At 38.2% G+C, this 16,340-nt stretch overlaps 1 long non-coding RNA gene across 2 annotated transcripts in view; it reads left to right on the top strand.

The window, feature by feature from the left end:
• Positions 1–16,340, top strand: part of LOC120608586 (uncharacterized) — a 40,563-nt gene that overhangs the window by 7,104 nt on the left and 17,119 nt on the right. For both annotated transcript variants that reach the window (XR_005654437.1, XR_005654436.1), the window contains exon 2: positions 8,621–8,739. This is a non-coding gene — a long non-coding RNA (uncharacterized LOC120608586). The remainder of the gene's footprint in view (positions 1–8,620; positions 8,740–16,340) is intronic.

Genomic DNA, 16,340 nt, shown 5'->3' with positions numbered 1-16,340 from the left:
CAACTCACCTGTTTCTTTTCATGTTTTTCTTCCCATAACAGAGAATTTTTCTTGGTTCTGTCAGAAGATGTAGTTAATTTTAGGAGCTTTTAAATTTAAATCAAGTAAGTTCCCTTCCTTCTTTCTGTTGCTCCATCCATTTATTCATCTTCAAATATTTAGTGTTTAGTGTCTCTTAACTGCTTTTTATAGTCTAAATAAGCGTAATTATTTGAAAACAGACCTCAGCAGCATTCTCAAGGTAGCTCTCCCTCTGATGGGACTTCAGCTGTGTGAAAGAAGAAAAAAAGTGAAATTTTGAGAAGATGGAATAATTTTGCAGAGATTGTTAGGACAATGATTTGGGATGTCCTAGGCTCTATGTGCCTAGATATTCCCTCACATAGAAAGAAAAACATCAGTGTTTTCTTAATTAATGAGGTACTTGCAAAGTACCAGAAGGTCATCTTGGGGAGTAGTGATGGAAAGGTCTCTGCATAAAGGAAAGTGCCAGCTCTCCCCCAGGCACTGACCTGTGGAAGCTTTAGGAACATAGGCTATTTGAGGTTGAAAAGACACAGGAAGCTTCTTGGACAGTATTTGATACACATACTTCTGTCTTATTGCTTGCTCCTCAAATGATTGGGCCTCAAGGGAGCGAAGGTTTTAAAATTAATTCAAGCTTTGCCACTTATTGTTTTGCTCTGAGTTTCTTTGTTTCTATACCTTTCTGGGTCTCTTGACTATGAAATGAATATGTTAATTCTAAGTCAGAGTTGTTCGGACAAATGAATTAATCTTCAACTACTATATTAGAATGTAATAATGTAAAAAAATGAATTATAAGGATTTAGAGTTGTTTAGATTATTTTTGAGATAGCTAATTTTATATTAGTAAATAATAGTAGTAACAATAATAACAGCTACAATTTATTGAGTATTCACTGTGCTAAATGGGTTTATATATGTTAACTCATTTCTTCTGCAACTGTGTGGAGTAGACTGTTTTACAGATGAAGAAACTGAGGCTCAGAGAAGTTAGTAAATGACAGAGGCTGAGATTAGAACTCAAAGTTTCAGTTAGTACATAATTTAGCATCTCTAACTGAAACCCAAATAAAGTAGCTTAAATGAAATAGAGCTTTATTCCTGTCATGCAGATCTGGGTGTGAATATGTGTTTATACATTTATTAGAGTCTCAGCCTCCTTCTATCTTGTTGCTTTGCTGTCATCAACATGCAGCTTCATTTCAGTTCTAGCTGCCAGCATCCCACCCAATTTCTAGTCAGCAAGGAGGAGGAAAAAGAGGCAAGTGTGAGGAAAGGTTCTTTTCTTTAAGGACTTGACACTGAAATTCCCCACATCACTTCTGCTCTCATTGGCTAGAACTAGGTCACATGGACAACCAGCTGAAAGGGAATCTGGGGAAGGTAGTCTTTATTCTGGGTAGTCATGTGTTCCATTAAAATTTTGTTTTTCTTTCCTAAGGAAGATAGGGAGAATGGATGTTAAAAGAGTAGCAGTATTTTCCTTACCTATTTTGTAATATTGTCAAATTTATGCTTAAGTAAGCTTCATTTTCCCAAAGTATACCAACATTCAGGTAAACTTTTTAATAAACAGACATCCAACCACAGAAAGATGAGTAAGCTATTTTCACTAGAGGTTATTCAAACAGATGCTTGTGTACAAACACTGCTGTATACTGTGTAAGTATTCTAAATGTGTATACTGTATATTGTGTAAGTATTGGCCAATTTTATGTTTCTTCTAATTCTGAAAATCTGTAGTTCAATTGAAATACCTTAGTAGTTAAACTACATATGTTGACCTCACGAACGTACCTATGTACGAAACCGTTAACAAATTCTTGGATTCTCTATTGTGCAGAGTGTTATTTATAGATTTATATTTATATATGAGCTTTCTAAAGTTGTATCACCTACTGAGCTTGGTATCTCCCTCTCTTCATCTTAAACCATGTTCATTCTCCTTTCTCTAAATATGCTTCCACTACTCTTTCAGGCTTCCCACTTGACATTTTGACCTATTTCCCCCCATTATCCCAGTCATTATCAACGTGGTATAGATTTTACCCCTTCAACTGATTCTTCAATTTTTCATCCCTTCTTCCATTCCTTCTGCCATCTCCACAGGTCAAACTCTCATCTTTTGTTGTGTCCAGACTGCCGCAGTGGCCTCATAAGGACTCTGCCAACCTCTAGTCTGTGTTCTTTCTAGTCTAGCCTTCACACGGTTGACATGCTGATTCATGTTCCATGGCTTTTCACATGCTTCTTTTAAGGCTGAAGAATCAATGCGTGCTCCATCTGGTTCCATCTTGCCTATTCCTTTAAATCAGTCTCTTTGCCTTGACTTTGCTCAAGGCCCTGTCTACCTTTGGTCTACTCAGTCTTACCAAGCTTATTTCCCTTCATTCCCAGCACATACTGCCTTCTATGGTAGACATTTCTGCTCTTTGTTCTGTATTTCTTCATATGAGTTCTCTCTCTTGCTCCCCTCTAACACTTGCTCCTTTTCTTTTCCCTATCTTTCTTATATTACCAAATAATTTCTACGTGGCTACCATATGCTAATCTTTGGAGATATAACTGTTGAACAGGCTAGGACACAGTCCCTGCCCCCATGGAGTTTACCATCTAGGTTAAAATTCCATGTGTCTATTAAGCTCATTTATGTCATAGTTTGTTTCATCTGCCTGAACGTTCTTTTCCTTGCAATCATCTAAATTGTGTTCATCATGTAAGGCCAACCCAAGTTTCACTTCTACAGGCACATTCTCCAAATGCTTCAAAGCACTTATATTCCTGAAACCTTTAGTACACAGTCACCACTACGTACTTTTATTTCTAACTGTTCTTTCTTGTGGTACACTAATGGCGTTATATTCTTGAGAGCAGGAAATGTGTCTTATCAATATCTATATTGATATCCATCAACACATATAGCTGTGTATGGACTTCTGTTTCTCTTTCTGTGTATAAAATACTTGGCATCCCAGATCTTTCTAAATTCTCTCATTCCTAAAAGTAGAGTTGTTTTAATTCAGGCTCCTGACCTTTTCCAGATTTATATTTCTATCCAGAGCCAAGTATAATCTTTGTATATTCTCAAACCACAGTCTTTCAATGTTTACTAAAGGTATCTCTAGCACCTATGGCCATTTTTCAAATGGTAACAAAATTCTGATGGCCTCATGATCATTGCTACATGCCTGGAACGAGGAGAGAATGACAAAGCAGGCAGAACTGAGATGGTCAACTGCTTGAGCTTCAGAGTAAGACAGACCTGAGGTCAAATCTTTGATCAGCTAGCTCTGTGATCTTCTCAAACTAACTAGCTCTGTGGTCTTGTTTAGTCACACTAATTATATCATCGAGCAAATTCTAAACCTCTTCGAATTTCAATTTTCTCATCCATAAAATGGAATAAAGTGTTACAATCATGGTGAAATGAGATAATGTATAGAAAGTCATTAGTACAGTACCTGGTGTATAGTAAATTAAGAAAATAATAGTAATATTGTGTTTTTAAGATCGCTAACTAGGCTCACTGATGTCATGGTGTTTAACATTCAAATCTGGGCCTCAGCAAAAGACAGATTGCTGTAAGTCATGAGTCTCTTGGAATTCTGTGAATGCTAAATCCATGAATGCCAGAAGTTTAGTAAGCTTTTGTGATCTCCCGGCTTTTGGCATGGTGCTGGATCTTTAGAGGAGCTCAGTATATGATTTATTGATTTACGATGGGGATGGTTAGGTAGGGAGAGTTAGAGCAGAGGGGACAGATAGACTCTCCAGGGCCCTTTTAGCTACTTGCGTCCAAATCCAAGCTCATTCTGGATTGGAGCATAACTCGAGCCACTCTGTGAGGAAGCAGCACACGGCCTTCTCTGAAGATTTTATGAATGGGAGTGAGAAATGGAGGAAAGCCAAAGATAGCAGCTGGGCTATTCTCTCGGACCATGCAAGATAAAAAAATCTTTTATGGAATAGGTTTTGTGTTTGTCTGGTGCACTGCAATAAGGATAAATGTTCTCCAGTGGCATTCTCCACCTCTATTTCCATCTCTGTTTTCCTTTGTAAGCCCTGAGAGACAGTACCGCAGCAAGGCCAGGGAGTGTCTAAGCATGCAGGCAGAGAAACGGCATGCCCCCCTCCCCTACCCCCTCCAGAGCCTTCCAGGCAAGGTAGAGCAGGACACAAGGCAGTTGCAGAGAGAATAAGGGTGTGTGCTTGTGGCTCAGGGCTCTGAACAAAGCCCCAGTAGTGACAAGGGTCACAGGAAACTAGACTCTCCTGAGAGCTAGTTACAGGACTACTGTGTATGCCAAAATGCCACAGACCTGTGGAAGGAGGCTGCATGTGGTCACACAGAAGCATAGCTCTGAGAATCAGATTAGCTCGTCCTCCATGGGAAGGCCTGGAGGGAGAGCAGCACTGGCTCGGTGCAACTGTTATGATGTGGGTTGCGGAAGAGAAAGGGAAGATGAGGAATTAGGAAAGCTGCCCTGCATTGTCAGAGGCCAGTTTATTTTTAAACCACCAGCATAGAGTTAGGGGAGATTGTTCTGAGTGATTAGCTATTGCTCTTGGAGGGTCTCTGAATACTTTGAGAATAGATTTGTGTTATAAAGCCCAAACACTCATTTCTAGGTTCCCTATTCTTTCCTTACTAAGTATGTTCCTGGACCCTTTCCCCGACCCTCCCTCACTTTCTTCCTGGCTAATGGCTGGCCCATTCACATGCGGAACACTGGCCAAGCAAAGGAGGGACAGAAGAGGAGGCTGGGCTTGGTATGCTCTGTGAGCCCAAATGGGTGTTCGCAGTGCTCTGACCCGCTCCTGCAGGCCGCTTTTTCACAGCATTGCACATCAACACCTTTGAAGCAGAAAAGAAATCCCACCCTTCCTTTGAGGCTTCTTTTGTAATATTGCCTTCCTCTGTCTGATTGGATTAGTTAAAATTTCATCAGCTTCGCTTAAAAAATTTTTTTTCTGTTGTCACATCATGAAATGAGAGGATATCTCTTGAAGATGTTTTGCCGCCCTCAAGAAATAAGAAAGAAAAAAATCTGATCCACTCTCATTCTGGAAACTTAATTTCTCTTGCAAGTTTAAGCCAGCCAGATGATGTGTTCTGAAACACACACGCACACAGACACACACATACGCACGCACGCGCACGCGCACACGTACAAATAAATGAATAAATAGATAGATAAATAAATTTGTGGTTGTTCAGTGGTTTTATTAAAAGAAAAAACCCTTCTCCCCTCCACTGTTCCAATGTTCTCAGTGTTCTTTAGGGCATGAGTGGGCAGATTTATAGACTCTGGCAAAAAACACGTTTTGCAAACCAACTGAAAACAGTAAAAGCCAGGATGAGATCGTGAGACTAGAGCAGTAGGGGGCAGTGTGACACAATCTAACAGAGGTTGATAGTCTAATAAAACATCAGAAACAAGGGTCTTTGAGACAACAAAGGCAAAAATTGTGCTAAGAGCTGTAAATCTTGTATGCTAAATTCCTGTGCAAGAGACAGTTGTGGTTGTATCATAATTAAACATGTTACTAAAACATAAATCCCTTTCTGAAAACTTCCTTTTAGTGGCCTCATTTCCCATGGAGTGAACCAGAGGCTGGTCACCCATTAGTATTAATTGGAAAGATTTCTGGTGTGTTCGGCACAGGCTCATCTTTTGTGTATTGGAAACAACAAAAGAAGAGTAAATCACCATCATCATTGCCACAAAGTGTTCCCTAACCATCTTTGTGAATATGGGGCCACATTGGTGCTAAAAGATGAGATTTGATGGTTGCCTCCAGAATATTCCAACCTAGCAAGGCAGTGGGTGGAGAAGGAAGACCATTTATAGGTATTGCATTAGTTTCTTTAGGTTGCCATACCAAACTACCACAAACTGTGTGGCTTTAAACAGCAGGAATTTATTCTCTCAGTTCAGGAGGCTTAAAGTTTGGAAGTAAGGTGTTATCTGGGTCAAGCTTATCGGGGAGAACACCTCCTTGCCTGTTCCTAGCTTCTGATGGTGGCCATCGATCCTTGGTGTTCCTTAGCTTTCAGCCTCTGCCTCCATCATCACATGAAATTCTTGCTGTAATCTCTGTCTCCACATGGCTGTCTTTTTATAAGGACACCAGCTATATTCAGTAAGGGCCCACCCTATTCCGATATGACCTCACCTTAACTAATTACATGTACAAGAACACTATTTTTTTTTTTTTTTAAAAAGGCACACTGTGAGGTACTGAGGATTAAGATTTAGAATTTAGGAAAACACTTATTTACTAAAATATTGGTTTTTATGAAAGGATATCACTCAGGAATGGCCAGATAGAAGAGATGCATAAGGCAAGCTATGTGGGAAAGGGCACAGACTCCATGCTGTCTCCCAGAATGCCACTCTCCCAGCAACTCCACATGTTCCCATAAACTGAGGTGTGGTTGGAAGGGGCTTGGATCCTCCTGCCTTCAGTGAGGTTGTACTCTCATCCTCTCTTGTTTATAGAGTGATCTCTTGCCCTTTGGGGCAACCTGCGGTTTTGGGGTTTAAGTTAAACTCCGGTAGTGGTTGTGATCTTTTTAGTAAACTCATTTGACTCTCACACCTAAGCCATGTTCTCCAGAATCCACTTAATCAGTGATGAAAGTGATATATGATTTTTATATCTGAATCCTGTGTCTATCTTTCAATTATTCCGAAATCCAGTAGGAAAATAGAAAGTATTATTGATAGTTACTTCAAACCTCAGTAACAGAGAAAAATTCTAAACAACCATAATGTCCATTAAATAAATTGTAGCAGTCCCATTCAATAGTATACCACTCTGCCATTGTAAAGAATATGGTAAATTTATACATGGACATAGAAAAATTTCCACAATATAATGACAAAGGGAAAAAAAAGGGCAACTTTTGGAAGAGCTTACTAAGAACTCACGTTTGCTTTAAAAAGTTTGTATATTCCTTAGCAAATTACTTGGGAAAATGCATACTGATCTATTAGCAATGGTTACTTCCAAGGACTGGTGTAGTAGGGAGGTTTTACTTCTATAATACATTCTGTTTTGCTTGAAGGTTTTTTGTTTGTTTTTACAATGAGCAAGAGTTACTTTTGTAAAAATAAAATCAGTTTTGTTTTCATGAAATAAAAAGTTGCGTTTGTTCTGTTACTGGTGAGGTTCGATAATCTAGTTATCAGAGATTGCACTCGATTCAACAGTTTTGTACCCCCTCTGGCTACAAAGATAAGTGAGGTCCTTGGAGATGATCAGAATTCATGGCCCTTAGACTAGAAAAGGATACTTGGACATATTTACCCTGGGTATATAATTTTTGAGTTGGTATATAATTTTTCAATTTAATTCTCTGAACTCACAGGAGCCTTTACTCTTTGTCTTCTGATAGTAAAAATGATATGTACTGATTGTATAAAATTTAGAAAATATACAAAAAACACAGACACAGAGAGGTAAATGGCTTATGATCCTGTCATCTAGAGGCAAATATTCTAAACATTTGTGTTGTTTATTTCCAGTTTTTTTTTTTTTCTATCCATACTCGTACGTGGCTGACATGTATAAATATGTGTGGAAAAAACTGCGTGGTTCAGATCTGTAACCTGCTATTCTTTTACTTAACGTTATGTTATAAGCTTTCCCATTGTGGGGGAAGAAACGTAATTTTACTTCTACCCTTTTAAGTTCTTCTGGCCGATCCAATAATCAAATTGACGAGAGGCAGATTAACAGAAAATAAGTTTATTTTATATATACATATGGGGGCTCTATAAAAATATGTGACCTGAGGACAAATCAGATAGTTAAAGCTTATATACCGTTTTGAGCTAAGGAGAAGAGGGTGTGGTTGTGGTTTGGGACTTCAAAGGGCAGGAAGGCAATTCACAGGGAGATGGAAAAGCAAATGTTTGGTAAATAAATGTTTGCTTGGCCATATTTAAGAATGGGACTCAGGGAGGCCTTGCTACGTTCTCCCCTGTCTATCACACAAGAGTTTATATTAAACTGTAGTTATCTATGATGATAGCTCCCTTCCTGGAGTAGGTTCTCCATGTAAATTCTTTTGGGCAGTTAGGGGGAAGGTCAAAGTGTCTTCCTGAGTCTTTTGTTTCTTAAAAATAACAAGCTTAAAATAATCGCTATTCCAAAAGACACATTTTGGAGTGGCAAACTCTGCTTCCCCTCACTATCATGTCGAAAAACTTCATAAGCATCATTTTGAAAAACTACAATGTTTTATTACACAGATGTATTTCAATTATAATGCTTTTGAAATGCAATTTGAAAGTGGATGTGTCCAGGGTTGCTCGTGGTGATAGCCTATGATTCATCGGGACTTTCCGGAGTAGTTTCAAGGTAACTTCATGTCTCTGCACAGGTGAATCTTAAGCAGGAAGCTAGGGGGCAGGTAGAAAAGAGATTTTTCAAAAATGTGCTTTTTTTCCTTTTTTTAAGGTGGGCGAAGAGAGAAAAACTTTGCCAAGTATTAAGAGCCTTACAAATATTTATATCTTTTGATTTAGTAATTTTACTTTGTGAATTTCTCTAAGGAGGCTTTCCCTTGTATCTCCTTGACCAGAACTGGGTCTCATGGTTGTTCTTGGACTAATCATTGCCATGATTTACCTCTGGGAGTGGACTACTGCCACTGAAACAAATCGTCAAGGGGATAAGAAGAGGAATTTGGCTGTTGAGTAGGTAAGTGTAAGAGTTATTCCCTCCTTTTGTATTATTGGAAGTATTCTTGCTTATAAAATATTTGAGCTTAAGTCTTTTTGCATTTTAGATGGTTTCCTGTGGAGGGAGTCACAGAAGTAGAATTACTAGATCAAAGAGTATAAATATTTTTATGGTACTAGATATCTATTATTGACAGGAATTTTAATACTTTTCTCTTTACTGAATTCTAGATTTATATCGAAAACAAGACAGTGAGATACTAGACTCTCCCATGCAAACAAAACAAAAACCAAATGCCACCAAAAAACTAAACCCCATGCATTCATAAGATTTTCTTTCAGTAATCACTGAGTGAACTGAAATTGAACAAAACCATAATTTGCCACCGAGGAGAACAAACTCTGAGGTGAACGTTACCACTCATTGAGGAATGTAGGGCTGGCTGGGTTGATCTGTCTCTCAGTTCTCATTCTATGTCCTGTAGATCTCTTATTGTTTACTATGTCCTCATAAATGTAGCAGCTATAGAAGGGAAAATAAAGTGCAACTCAGCTAATTTGGATTTTTATTATTGATTAAGCAGGAGAAAGAAAAGTGTAAGAAGTTAAAACTTAGAAGAAGGAATTTAAAAGTATCTCTATTGTTATATTTTCACTTTCTGCCTCAGATGATTTACTAAACTGCACTCAGATTTCTTCCCTGTAATAGCATTAGTCACACTGGATTCTTTTAGGAGGACAGAAACACGCTTAAATACCCGGGAGAACTGTTGTGAGTGTTAAATATAATTTGGATTCTAAAGAAAAGTGGAAGGATTTGTTGGCATGATTCTCTAATGGATTAAGGCTTTGCAAGTGGGTGTGCTAATTAAGTCCACTTCATTCTTCCATGTGTGCCTTTTGTAACCTACCTTGAAAAATTATAGTACCAATACCACTTTAACAAAGACCTTCCTGCATTTATGGAATTGACAGGACCCACTGATGAATTTGAAGTTCCACCCCTTTGAGAATCAATTGAGATTTCTCTTATGCATGGCTTAAGTTTTATCTTGTATAAAAGATAATCTTTAGAAATTCTTTCTTCAGTAGACTGCTCTATTTTTCCATAAAATACACTTGCAAATAAGTCTGCAGATTTTTAAACACAATGCCTGCAGCAACATCCATGATAAATCCTTTCTCGGCCTCAGCTTTGTGTAACCTTCTCCATCCCTCACAATGACACACACTTTCCCTCATTCATCTTTTATTACAATTCAATATTGTGCTTGAATATCATTAGCTTGTTCGCAGCATCCCCCTCCCCCTTTTTCCTTTAAAGGACAAACTACTATTGTGCACATTTCATCTGGAAATTGACTTTGGTGTTATAGGTTCTAATATATTTATACAACAGGTACAGAAAGGTATTGGAAAAAAGAAGAAATATTTTTAACATCATAAACCTCTAGCAAAAATATGTGTGTAATAGAATCTGGTACTGTGGTATTACACACATTACAACTGTCACTGTGACTTAGAGCCTTAGTTTAGCTGAAAGAAAATCTATAACCCCAGAAATGCAACAATGTCTGAGTCACAGTTCAGGGTAATAAATGTTTTTCACAGGATACTGTAATCCATATTTCCAAAAGCTGATGCAACAAAGGAATTTCTACTAGAAATCTTTCAATTTCATGGGTGGAGGGTCCAATGCAGAGAGAAACAGAGAGAGGAAAAAAAATATTTAGAAAAAAAATGATATACTCGAGCGACATGATAAACTGCCGATGTTCAGAAACCTTAGCCATCTGGCTAGCGTATTTGTTTGCTGCATACCCTCCTCTGATAAAGGGCCAAAGAAGGCAAACTTTATTTGAATAACTTTGAGTAGACTATTTTTCTCTTTAAAGGGCATGTTCCTTTTAAGAGAGTTGTTTTCTGATTATAACAAGAAACTGGGAAGAAGAATCACAGACATGGATCTTGAAGGGCTTTCCTCTAATTGGGGAAGTGAAGGAATAATAAGCCTCACTATTTTATTGCATTCGTATGGTCGTGGGCAGGGCTTGATTGTCTGAGGAACATTCTCGAGTGCCTGTGATAGCCAGTCATATTTTCTTGATTTATCTGGGGATAGGGGCGGATAGGAGAAGACTAGAATGGCAAACAGCGAGTCCTATGGAAACATTGAAGAGAAGATGTTTTAATTTGGCAGGCCTTGTTCTCGTGCTTGTTTCTGGCCAACTAGAATAGACATTTAAAAATATTTATTAAGTTTATTGGGGTGACATTGGTTAATAACATTATATAAATTTCAAGTGTATAATTCTATAACAGATCATCTGTATACTGCAATATATTCTTGCCACCCAAAGTCTGGTCTACCTTCACACCATAAATTTGATCCCCTTTACCCTCTTCATCCTCCCCCGCTCCCCATCCTCTCTGGTAACCACCTTTCTGTTGTCTGCATCTATGAGATTGTTTTGTTTGTTGCTTAGAACAGTCATTTTTGATAAGAGCAGGAGCTAAAATACTTTTTTGTCCTTTTGAGGGAACAATGGTAGAGTATCTGCTTGAGTGTTAGAATTTTGTATCACAAAACAGGCCTGGTACTTTATCACTTCTGTGTCACACTATTTTTTTCCTCTCTCTGTCTGTTAAACTCCTACTCATTCTTCAAGACTCATTCAAATGTCCCCTTGGAAATCCTTTCCTCCCACCTCTCAGCTCCCAAAGCAGCTTATTTGTATTCCTTTTATACCATTTGTGACATTCTAAAGTTAGTTGCTCATATGGGCAGCAGATCAGTTTGCTGAAGATCAATTCTCCAAAGTCATTTAGCCAAATTAAATTCACCAAAAGTCTATTGAGGAAACCAATTTGCTTAAAACAAATTTTTCTGCAAGTCTGTGATTTATTCATTATAAGATCCTTGAAGGCAGAAACCTTGTCTGATTCATGCCTGTGCTCTTGCACAACTCAGCATATTGCTTGGGGTATTGAAGGGGTTAGTGGATACTTAGTGCTTATTGAATTTAATTAAATATAATTGTAATACAAATGAAATAGCTTCATATTATTCTTGCTTTCTCTGTGTTCACTTTTTCTGTCTCGGTTATGATGTGAAGACCACACCTAGCTGGAGTATATAGAACTTGAGAAGTTTTTCTGCCAAGCCTGTCCTGCAGGTATAGAATTTGCATAGATTTATGTGAAAAATTCAACCCTTTATTGGATTTAGAGCCTCTTGGTTCTCCAGTAGCTTGTGTTCTGCTCGTTTTACTATAACTTCTTAGAAGAATACATCTTTGCTTACAATTGTTTTTCTGCTCCTTTCATTTAGTTTTATTGTTGTTTCTTTATATGGTTGATTCATCACCACTGGTTATGAGAAATGGATTGGATAGATTTTCTGTTCTCTCGGAGAACTCACATCTCAGACATAAACAGTACACAGACGCCCCAGGAACCTACGGCAAGCTACTGGGAATTCTGTGGATAAGGATAGTGATGTGGTGTGGCAACATTGTTAGTTGCCCACCACCAGCTAATTGGCCCCTTCCCTGCCAATGTACCATATTTTGCTAAGGTACTGGGTGGCCATATGCCCCAGGAGTGGTGAGACTCTTCTTAGCTCCAGGAGGCGAATGATAATTAGTCCAGGTCAATCTTAGTAATCCATTCCCATTTGCCAGTGAGTGATTAGGAGTGGGCATCAAACCCAGCACTGGTCAATGAGATAGATGTAAGGGGATGCCTGTTGGGGGATTTTACAAGTTTTTCTCACTTAGTAAGAGTCAGAACTAGGAGATGATTTCTCTCCTGTTTTGGATGTTGCTGGGTGAAATTTTGGGACTTGGTACTGTTTCTTCTGATCACAGGGAAGAAAGCCAGAAGGAGCACCGAGAAGTGGATTCCAGACAGATCTGTGATGTTTAGCTACCAATGAACCAATGCTACACCTGCCTTACCTCAGACTTCTGTACTTAAGCCTTGGTACCTGGGTTTTTTGCTTTTTTCAGCTGAAAACATTCTAACTAAAACAGTAAGGTGTGTTTTACAAAATAGTTGAGTTCCCTGAAAATGAACATTTGGTAGCTGTCCCTTGAGTTCTCTAATCTCAGCCTGGCATGAAGTCTGTGAATTCAGAGTCAACCAGGTTTTCGATCCAACTCTGGTGTCATCATTTACCAACTGTGTGACCTTGGGCAAGTTACTCAACTTCTCTGAGCCTCATTTTTATTTTCTATGCATTTTCTGTGTCCCGCATTGCTGGAAATCTAAGTCTCTTACCAGCCCTTACTCCATCTCTGACTCATGATACCCAGGCTGAGGATTTTGGAGAGTTTTTCAGCAAACTTTCTAATAAAAAAAATCTGCCCTGTATTATGGACTTCAACTGGACTGGAAATGGTATCAGTTCTTAGTTCACGTTCATGGCATTTATGTTGGCTAAAGTGGTCTCTTTCATTTAAACAAAAGAGGTAATGCAAATTGCTTTTAAAATTCTTGAGAAATGAGGAGTAAAAATTTTCGAAGACTTTTATTCAGGTTATAAAAATCTTAATGAACATCTTTCAAGTAAGTCCTGGAATAATTAGAAATGAAAAATCAGAAACTTTTATTTGGATGCTGCAATAGATTATATAAAGGTCTATAACACATGTCTTTTGCTCCTTTAGTTCTCCCCTCACCTGAAATATGGTACAAAGAAAAATATCCTCCATTTTGTTCCTAGTGAATAAGACACTAGGATTTTAAATTTTGGATCTAGTGAGTAAAATAGAGCTAAGATTAAACTCCAAGTTTCTAATATTCTATGTCTAATAATATTTACTTGAATGAAGAAATATTTGACTTATTTATGGAAATTCCTGCATTTACGATAATAATTAGGTAAAGTGTAAGTTCATTATGATATATTTCATAAAGCCATTTAATACAAATTAATATTTATTTCTCATAACATCTCATAACATCATTAATAAACTAAGGGACTAGATAGAGACTTTCTTAATGTGGTAGAAAAAAGTCAATCTCAAACCAATAGCTAATTTCATTCTTAAGGCAAAATACCAAAGGCATTTCCATTAAAGCCAAGAACAAGGTAGGAATGTTCGCTGTCACTGTTGTTATTAAATTTTGTATATTCTAGCCAACGTATTAAGACAAGAAAAATAAATAGAACATTTAATTGTTAGGGGAAAAAAGGCATATCTCATTATTTATAGATAGCATGGTTGTCTGAGTATGAGCTGAAAAACTATTAAAACTAGTGGTAGAATTTGTTAAGGTGGCCACTCACAAAATCTTTTCCTTATGCTTAGCTATACGCCAAACAAGAAAAGTGTAGTACCCACAGGATGTTGACCATTTTTTACTATTTAACTTCTGACAGCTTTTAAGCCTTACCTTTCCTTCTTTGTGCCACAAATCTGAGCAAACTGATAAGGTATCGGTGGGAGATAGTCCGTGCCCCATGCGGGAACACATATATCAGGCCTCCTCACCACTCCCCAACCACAGTAAAAACCTAGACCAGTCTCGTTTCCTTGCTCTCTCAAGCAACTTTGTGCTTGAGAGTCTTGCCTTGTCTTCCCTAGAGAACTCAATTAAGTAATACATCTTTTCATATCCCCTTGATGTGTTTGTGGTTTCATTGGTTTGACAATGGAACTCAACTTTGGGTGGGGATCCCTCCTGCTTTTGCAGGGTGACAGTAAGAGATATATATCATAATTAAAAAGACTGAGATAAATAGCTAACATTTACTAATTATGTTTTTACATACTGTTTTCAGTGCATTGAGTCATTTAATTCCTACAAAAACCCCATGAGTGGATGACACCGTTGCCTTCATTTTATAGATGAGGAAATGGAGGCCAGAAGTTAGGTATTTTGCACTAGGTCATACAGTTGATCAAGGGCAGTGTCAGGATATAAATCTAGAAGTCTGGTTCCAGAGCCCTCTCTCTGTATGCTACCACATCGGATATACCTTATTCTATCAGCCATCTCATATTTGGCTTAATAGTTTAAATGAAAAATCATACATAGAGGTTTATCCCATGGTGGCTACAGTCTGCATTAATTTTTTCTTGGTGGATGGTTTGGCATTTTGCATTTAACTGCTGATTTATGGTATATGCTTAAAACTAGGCTTTTTGAAAGATGAAATGGAGACACCCACTATTTAAGTAAACTTGCTTAAGTCACACATCCATGAAGAGGCAAAGCCAGGATCTGCCCCTATTGCTTTTCCGATTTAATAATTGACATTGATATACTACTTTACAACTAAGAAGGCATGTTATGTACATTATTTCAACTGATAATCTCAATAGTATGAAAAGGTAAGTTAGTAGAGATGTAAACCTCCTGTTGTCCAGATGAGGAAACCGAGAGCCAGGGAGGTTATATAATTAGCCCAAGATCATACACATGTTAAATGTGTGCAGAAAGATATAAATGTGGCCTTTGACATCACATTTTTCATGGTACCAGGTTCATTTTTGTGTTCAAGCTGCTACTAGAAATAAGCTTAGTGGTAGAGAGACTGGATACCACATCTGCTTCCAGATGTGAGTGATCCAAATCGGAGTTTCCCAGGAACCGATATCTGATTTGTGGATACTCATTTCCTCCTGGAAGGTCTGGACATGCTCAAACTCCCAGCAGATGTTTTATTGATCCATTACTAAGTCTGGCTGAACTAGGAGATGCCTTGCTAGGGATGACAAATGCCAAGGCAGAGTACATCTTCCAGAGATGGTTACTCTTCTGCCCTGTGACTTTGCCCTTCTCCCACTAAGAGATGCTGTCTGTTTCTGCATTCCCTTGACCTAGGCAGGCTCTGTTCCTACTTCGACAAGTGGAGCATGGCGAAGTGATGCTATGCAATTTCCAGGCACAGCCCTTAACTAGCCTTGCAGCTTCTGCTTCCTGCCTCTTAGAAGTGACACCAGGTAATAAGAAGATTTACCCTGAGACCGCAATGCTGAGAGAGACCTCAACCACGTGGAGAGGTGTTGGAAATTGAGACACTGTAGAGAGAAAGAGAAGCCAAGGAGTACTGAGGTGTCAGACACATGAGAGAAGCAGCCATTTTGGCAGTGGCTCCTCCAGCTCATGCTGCCCAGGTTGACACCACATATATCAGAGTTGAGCTGCTGTAGGCAAGACTTTCCTGAATTTCTGATTTATAAATCCATGAGCGAAAGAAAAGGAGTGCTTGAAGTCATTAAGTTTTGGGGTGGCATTTTATACAGCTAGAGATGACTAAAGTAATTTTAGGCTATTTCTAGTATTATACAGTAGAGAAGTCGACAAACAGACACTGCTCTGCCTCCTGTTGCTTCTCATTTAGCAGAATGGACCACAATGGGAGTGACCACTTGTCACCAATAATTATTTTCAGCTCTCAAGTGCTTAAGTATGTAAGGGTATTCCATTTTACTATTGGGAAAAGATAATACCCAGAGAACTTATTTATACCTATCTGAGCTAAAATTTATTGATTCGTTTTGATCAAGGGGAAAATAATTCAAGTATGTGATTACATTTGTCTAACTTTTTGCAGTTTTCAAAGTGCTTTTTCAAATTTATGTTCTTTTTCAGTCTTCCGGATGAGAC

Source organism: Pteropus medius, unplaced genomic scaffold (assembly GCF_902729225.1).
Source record: "Pteropus medius unplaced genomic scaffold, Ma_sr-lr_union100, whole genome shotgun sequence".
NCBI lineage: Eukaryota > Metazoa > Chordata > Mammalia > Chiroptera > Pteropodidae > Pteropus > Pteropus medius.
Note: the sequence above shows the minus strand (reverse complement) of the source record. Positions and strands in the feature narration are given on the sequence as shown.